General features: G+C 44.2%; 1 long non-coding RNA gene across 1 annotated transcript; it reads left to right on the top strand.

Annotated features, from left to right (window-relative positions):
- The first annotated feature begins 2,993 nt into the window (after nucleotides 1-2,993).
- Nucleotides 2,994-6,536, top strand: LOC108349052 (uncharacterized). The gene is made up of 2 exons (XR_005497692.2): nucleotides 2,994-3,366; nucleotides 6,424-6,536. It is a non-coding gene; the product is annotated as an uncharacterized LOC108349052 (long non-coding RNA).
- Nucleotides 6,537-7,845: the final 1,309 nt, after the last annotated feature.

Consider the following 7,845-nt stretch of genomic DNA (forward strand, 5'->3'; position numbering starts at 1 on the left):
AATTCCAGGACAGCCAGGGCTACACGGGGAAACCCTGAATTAGAAAAAGAGGAAGGGGGGTTGGGGATTTAGCTCAGTGGTAGAGCGCTTGCCTAGCAAGCACAAGACCCTGGGTTCGGTCCCCAGCTCCGAAAAAAAAAAAAGAAAAAGAAAAAGAGGAAGGAAGGAAGGAAGGGAGGGAGGGAGGGAGAGAGGGAGGGAGAGAGGGAAAGAGGGGAGGAGAGAGGAAGAGGGAGGGAGGAAGGGAAGAAGACAGAGACAGAAAGAGAGAGAGAGAGACTACAGAGAAAATTCTAGGACAGCCAGGGCTACACAGGGAAACCTGAATTAGAAAAATAAAAAGAAGGAAGGAAGGGAAGGAGGGAAGGAGAGAGGGAGAGAGGGAGGAAGAGGGAGGGAGAGGGAGGGAGGAGGGAAGAAGACAGAGAGAGACAGAAAGAGAGACAGAGACAAAGACAGGAGAGAGACAGAGACAGGAGAGCGAGATCTGCCACTATAGAAGAGTTCAGATAATTTTGTGAACAGCTTTGCATTTGATCTTAAAAGGCTCAGGTGTGATGTGAGAATCTTTAGTTTTCTGCTAAAAGAAGATAAAACCAAGTATTTAGGAACATGCAGGGAATGATGAGCCTCGACTTGTATTCTTTTGGCTTCCGAATCTATGTCTCTCAGGACTGTGGTCCATTCGGGTGGAGGGACGGGTAAAGCTGAAAGGCGAGGAGGGTCACCGTGGAGGCCAGCACAGGCAGAGGCCCCTTCCACTGCCCCTCCCACCCTCAGCCCTCAGAGAGTAATCCGAGAAAGTAATCTGAGCTTATTGCTTGAGAAATGGAATGTCCATCTTTCTTTGCTTCGTTTACGAACTAAATGGATGGTTTTCGGTTGTTGACCACCCTGTGGGAGAAAAAAAGCACTTTGTCCATTTTGCAGCAATTAAGAGCGGTAATTTCTCCAGGGCCTTTTGTTTCTTCACTGAGAGGACAGCAATGTGACCTCCCAGTCCGTGCCCTCTGTGAGTCCCTGAGGCCTTCGAGACGAGACAGCATGCCAGGGACCCGGCCCATTTTGACAGCAATTTTCTCACTGAGACTGCCTTGACTGCAGGCTAAATTATCCATGAGATCAATATCCACCAAGTGACAGTCTCTCCAGAAGCCCTCTTTGGAGGTGTATGACACGACCTGAGCAACAGAGGCTAGAAATGGCTAGCACTGACCCCTTGCCCAGACATCAGACTCCTCCATTCCATGTATGCTGAAAACCTATGCAGGACAGCACTTAGGCCTTGGGGCAGAGACAGGGAATGGATTTTTGTCCAAAACATCTGCATGCTTTAACTTAATGACCCCAAGTGGCTACTTCAAATTTATAGTAGATCTAAAGTATGGGATAAGACATAGCTTCTAAAAGTGTTTATGAAGAGGTGTGTGTATTTGTCAGTGTGTATGTTTGTAGACACAGATACTTGCACACAAGCAGAGGCCAGAGGATGACTTTGACTGTCCTGTTGCATCCCTCTCCCTACTGTTGCCTTTAGAAAAGGTCTCTCAGTGAATTTGGAGCTAGAATAGCAGCTGAGGAGCCCTGCCTGCCACTCCTGTCTCCATCTCTAGGGTTACAAGTGCACAGCCACACCCAACCTTGCGTGTGTGTGTGTGTGTGTGTGTGTGTGTGTGTGTGTGTGTGTGATGGGTATTTGAACTCCAGTCCTCACGGTTGCATAGCTTTCTTACCCACTGAGCATCTTCCCAGCCCTTCTGCAGTGGGTTGGCGTAATATTAAATTGAGAGAACTGGGCCTGAACTCACTTTACATACTGAGAAGGAAATGTATCGTCACAACTAATCGATTACATCAAGTCAAGTTTCCATTGTTTCTTGAGAGTTCTGTGGGGTCTCCACAAAGAAAAATAACCGTTGCTGTCGTTAGCCAGCTAGGCGACAGCACACATGACTCCAAGAACCAGTCTTCTCTCACGAAATTCTCTCTCTCTCTCTCTCTCTCTCTCTCTCTCTCTCTCTCTCTCTCTCTCTCTCTCTGTGTGTGTGTGTGTGTGTGTGTGTGTGTGTGTGTGTGTGTGTGTGTGTGTGTGCGCGAGCGCACACATACTTCTGCCTCATTCCTCTACTGAAACGAACTAATTCCCAAAGAAATTCTTTTCTTGAATGGATCTTTACAGAAAACTAGGTCAGTGGAAGAAGTGCTGACGACTGAAGAGATTTGCCTTCAAAGAACTGAAGAAAGCCTTGGACCACCGAGGAGTGCACTTGAGAAATGGCCCAGCCCCTGCTAGCTTACACATCTGCTTGGGCCTCACATCCAACCCCAGGGAATTAAGAGCCCACTTCAAACAAGATTTTTCTCTGTGTAACTTCAGCGTTTAAAGTCTCCATAAAGGACGATAAATCTGTCTTCCACCCCCTACCTTTAATCCCAAATGCCTTCTACTACACATCAGTAGATAACTAGAATACTGGACAATTAACATCCTCATCCTCCTATCATTCACTAGATGTGCAGAGGGTGAACTTTCCAAACCCGATGTTGTCTGAGGAACAATAGACCTAAATAAACTCCTTCACGCTTGGCTTTCTGACAGTTACTAATGGAAAGGGGGCAAATCCACTATTAACTAAAATATTTAACTACAAAAACCTCTTCTCTTCAGACTCTAAAGTTGTAAGGAGACCAGTTTGGCAAGTAACAACCTAAAGGGCTTCATCTGCTTGTGAGGTATCAAAGGGAGCCTCCCAATGGCATGTGCTTGGATGTACAATCCTGATCCAAAAGGAAGCCGGTAGCCTGGGCAACAGCACTCTGCTAGACGAGTCAGCCATGGATGGTGAAAGAGCAAGCAACAGACCAAGAAGAGAGAAAGCGTCTGAGTCTCCATTGCTAGGTGTTTATGTGAAATGCAGTAATATGATCTTCCCTGCAAGAGCCACAGAAATCCCATAATGCAATGCACTGCCTACCATTCCGGTGTCCCTGCTCCCCGCCCTCAGAAGATCATTGTGATAGCTTGGATGAGAAATGTCCCCCTACAAGCTCCAGTGTTTGAATACTTTGTCCCAGTTGGTTGCAATGTTTAGGGAGGAGGCACAGTTTTGCTGAAGGAAGTACGTTACTGGGGGGGTAGGCTTTCATAGCCTTGCCCCACTTTGAGTTTGCACCCTTCACTTCCTGCCTGTGGATGGAGTTACGAGCTCTCAGCTTCCGGCAGCCATTTTGAACTCTCCCTCTGGAACTGTAAACCGCAACAAACTCTTCTTCTAGAAGTTGCTTCTGGCCATGGCGCTTCGTCAGAACAACAGAGAAGTAACTGGTACCATTATGACAAAAAGTGCACTCAACTAAGAACTTTTGGTCAGTAAGGGAATCTCAGACTCCATGGTTTTGCTGCGCTGGTAATATGGCCCAGTTGAGGGAAGGAACTTGGCCTAAACTGCAACACTGTAGCCACTCAACCGCCATTACATGTGAGAAGTCAGGGATTCCCACGTGGCTTGGGGTTTAAAGGACAAGGGGAGTAGACTGTCACAGTGTCATGAGAGACAGTTCACGGCCCCACAGTGCAGCATTCACACTACCAAATTAGGCGCCTTTCACCTTTGGTTGAATTTTATTGGAATCATTACATATGAGTTCAAAGTGAATGCAAAGTAAAAAGTATCAAAGATTTACTTTCTATATTCAGCACATGTCAATTGGATGATGGCATTAAAAAGAGGAAGGAATTGTTACCTATTGTCCTTTTGACATTTTAACTGGTAGGATTGAATTGTCACACAAAGAAGAGTTGGGTAATACTCCAGTCAGAAACTGATTAAACCCACTAAGCCAAGTTTATCTCCATAAAGAAGGAATCTTAAAAATCTACTAATTTTAAGGATTAGCTATAATGTTAAAATGGTTAAATTAAACCCCCCTGGAGGGGGGAGTCTTTTGCTAATGGGAGAGAACCACGTCTGGTCCATCTTGACATTAATGATGCATAGCCTGGCATTTGGTGGAGAAGCCATAGTTAGGCATTAAGACTGTCTGCAGAACTGGTATGAGGAAGGTAGGGTTGCTTCTTTTACTAGTGACCCCTGCTACCTTCCAACGGAATAGGAGAAAATTCTGGAACCAGAAGTTACCGAAAATCCGTAAGACACAATAAAAACTTCCAAAACAATGAATTCTTCAGCGAACCTGAAACAGGTGAAAATTCTCCTACATCTTCCAACTGCCCACTCAACAGTGCCCCAACATGCTATGAAGGAAAGAAAGAAGGAGGGGAGAGAAGGGAGCGAGGGAAGAAGCAGAAAAATGAGAAGTCTTTTCTCATTAAAATATTAGCTACTAGGGGAGAGAGATTATTCAGTGATTGAGAGCACAGACTATTCTTCCAGAAAACCCAGATTAGATTCGCAGCATCCACATGGAGGCTGTCTTAGTCAGGGTTTGTATTCCTATACAAAACATGATGACCAAGAAATAAGTTGGGGAAGAAAGGGATTATTCAACTTACACATCCACATTGCTGTTCTCCACCAAAAGAAGTCAGGACTGGAACTCACACTGGGCAGGAATTTGGAGGCAGGAGCTGATGCAGAGGCCATGGAGGGGTACTGCTTACTGGCTTGCTTCCCCTGGCTTGCTCAGCTTGCTTATTTATAGAACCCAAGACTACCAGCCTAGGGATGTCACCACCCACATTGGGCTGGGCCCTCTCCCTTTGATCACTAATTGAGAAAATGCCTTACAGCTGGCTCTCATGGAGGCATTCTCCCCAACGAAAGCCCTTTCTCTGTGATAACTCCAGCTTATGGCAAGTTGACACAGGAAACTATCCAGTACAGAGGCTCACAACCACCATATAGAATTTCTTTCCATGTGATCAGACATATCTTCTGGCCTCCACAGGCACCAGGCATACATGTGGCACACAGACACACATTCAAAAAAAGCACCATATACATAAAAATTCATTACATTTAAAAGATGTGGGCCACATTGAAATTTACATCAAACTCAGTGTGTTAGCTGAATACATCTAGGCTCTGTAATCTAGGGGTATTTAACACTGAGGTCAAGTAACAGCCTTTGCAAAACATGACATTAGACCTTCAAAGCAAAGAACTAGCTCAGATTGCTGTCTGAATGGCAGTAAGTAAGCAAACCGCCCCCCCCCAATAAAACAAGTAAAGCAAATATCAAAACATTCAACCTCACCAACCAAATGAATATTCGGGTCATGAAAGAACTCATAGCTACATAAGATGCAAAAAGAGATTGGTTTTTAAAATAAAATTCTGTATGCAAAGCAAAACACAGTTGCTTACATTGAAAGGATATTTTATATAAACATATATGATATATAATGCATAAAGTATATATATAAATTTGCACATGCATTCTATAAGCATATTTATATAACCACTTTCTATAATGTATCTCAAGACTTTCCTTCTGATATTTCCCCACAAACATTGCATTGCTAAGGACATCTAGAATTATAAAAAGAACAAAATCTCCCACTTGTTTTTCTTGCTTAAGTTTTCACTTGAAAGTTTCTTATGTCTGAGAGAGAAAAAAAGAGCTCAAGCCAGTTTGCAATCCATAGGCCATGGCTGACAAGCAAACATGGGCCTCTTTCTCCACACTGGCTTTTCCATTCTTTCTCTCCCTCTGAGACTTCAAAGTGGAGAATGAAGCTTGACCATGAGCAGAAGCAATTCCTGCTTCTGCTGATCAACATGCATTTTCCATGCCTGTCATCAAGTATGCCTAACCTCAGAGATATCAAAGAGAACTTCCTGACCTGAAAGAGATAGACGTCCGTCTCCTGCTAAGGCCTCCTGAGAAGTCACATTCTTTCTGTCCATCTCACACTGGATGACTGTGGTCCCTTGAAAGTTGACAGGTGGAGTTAATGTTTCATTTCGTTTTATCCCTGGGCCCTTTTCTTCTCCATGACTCACACTGACAGTTTAAAGAGAATACGTTCTATGCAAAACTCTTTCTAGGGCAAAATTATCCATGGTTCTTAACTAAAAAGTGAGTTTTGTGACAAAGTCCGGTCATGCGATTTCCTGAGGTTCAAACTGGCAGCTGGAAATATTTTCAGTGAGAGATGCATCAGATGTCAATTGTCCCAGTCACATTTCTCTAATGCCATTCATGTTTGGAGTGGCTATACATGCCAGCACAGATATTTTGTTCAAGACCCTTAGAGGAGACAACAGAGACCTTGACTCTGGGATGTGCCCATCAGACTCTACCAGGTTTCAGTCTTGAAAGTCTCAGGGTAAGCTGCTGTTTGGGTCATGAGCAACCATGAAGAATTTGTACTATATTCCTGCCCTTTTGGATTATTTAATTTATTTGCCTTTCTATTTTCTTTCTATTTGGCTGTCTTGCCCAAACGGACGTGAATAGAAGAGTGTTCACACTGAAATTACATGCTGAATACCCTTTTTAATTGAATTGTTTGGAAGGTATGGCAAAGTATTTCAATGTCCACCTACATCATGACAAGATTGCTACTTCAGGCAAGTTAGCAATATACTGTCTCACAAAGGGGTGTGTGTGTGTGTGTGTGTGTGTGTGTGTGTGTGTGTGTCTGTGTCTGTGTATCTGTGTGTGTCTGTGTGTGTCTGTGTCTGTGTGTTTGTGTGTGTCTGTGTGTATTACAAGTAACTAAGATCTACTTTCAGAGAGAGGTGTGTGTGTGTGTGTGTGTGTGTGTGTGTGTGTGTGTGTCTGTGTCTGTGTATCTGTGTGTGTCTGTGTGTGTCTGTGTCTGTGTGTTTGTGTGTGTCTGTGTGTATTACAAGTAACTAAGATCTACTTTCAGAGAGAGGTGTGTGTGTGTGTGTGTGTGTGTGTGTGTGTGTGTGTGTGTGTTTATGTATGTAAATGCATTTGGAAACCAGGGAGAACTCTTGGCCATGGTGTCTCTTCACAATAAAAGAACAAAGTGACTAAGACACACCCAGTGACAGGTTTATAAATTCTTTCACACACAACTTGGTTGTGATGCATAACACTGCAATCAACGTGGGAGAAAAGGATCTTTACAAGGTAGCAACTTCATTTCCTTTGCGTATTTAAAGAGAAAAGGGACTCATGGGTCTTCACCACAAGCAAGGGTCCAAACTGGGAAGATACATATCCTTTCTTCCTTTGCACAGAATCAGGGAACTGGGTAGAATATCAGGCCCCAGCGCCTGGGGCTTATCCAATCTGGACCCACAAAGTAAGAATTCCCCAGAATTTGCCAGCAGAGTCAAATGTGGGTTAAGTGCAAGGAACCCTATTCCCACTGCTTTGATTAATATGCTGCATACATTAAAGCATGCAGTTTTGGTATTTAATCAGAAAGACTGTACACCTACTTGCCTTTAACAGCATGATGCCAGGTTACGTGCAATCACATTTGGAGATTGGAAAAGAGTTAGAGAATTCTAACGTTTGGCCTGTTTTGTTCTACCTACAGAAAACAAACAGGAAGAAACCTGGGTCCAGTGAGGACACTCGATAAGCTGACGGCCACCCAGTGCCTCAGCACAGAGCCAGAAAAGCCAGGCCTGCAAACTGGGTCTGGTGAAGGCTAATGACCATGCCGATTCCCACCAGGTTGGACAAAAGTGGACCCGTATAACAGACGCAGGGCTGACGAGGACCAAGTGATGCCTGTCTCTCACTAATTCACGCATTCTTTGTATCGTTCCTCATTTAATCTCCACAATGGAAACACAGTGCCCATCAGACTACTATCCACTCTTCGAAGACTGAAGCAGGAAGTAAACGTGTCTCGGGTCACGAGTTAAAGAGAAGCATTCCTTGCTGTAAGAGAGG

Source organism: Rattus norvegicus, chromosome 20 (assembly GCF_036323735.1).
Source record: "Rattus norvegicus strain BN/NHsdMcwi chromosome 20, GRCr8, whole genome shotgun sequence".
NCBI classification, from domain to species: Eukaryota; Metazoa; Chordata; class Mammalia; order Rodentia; family Muridae; genus Rattus; species Rattus norvegicus.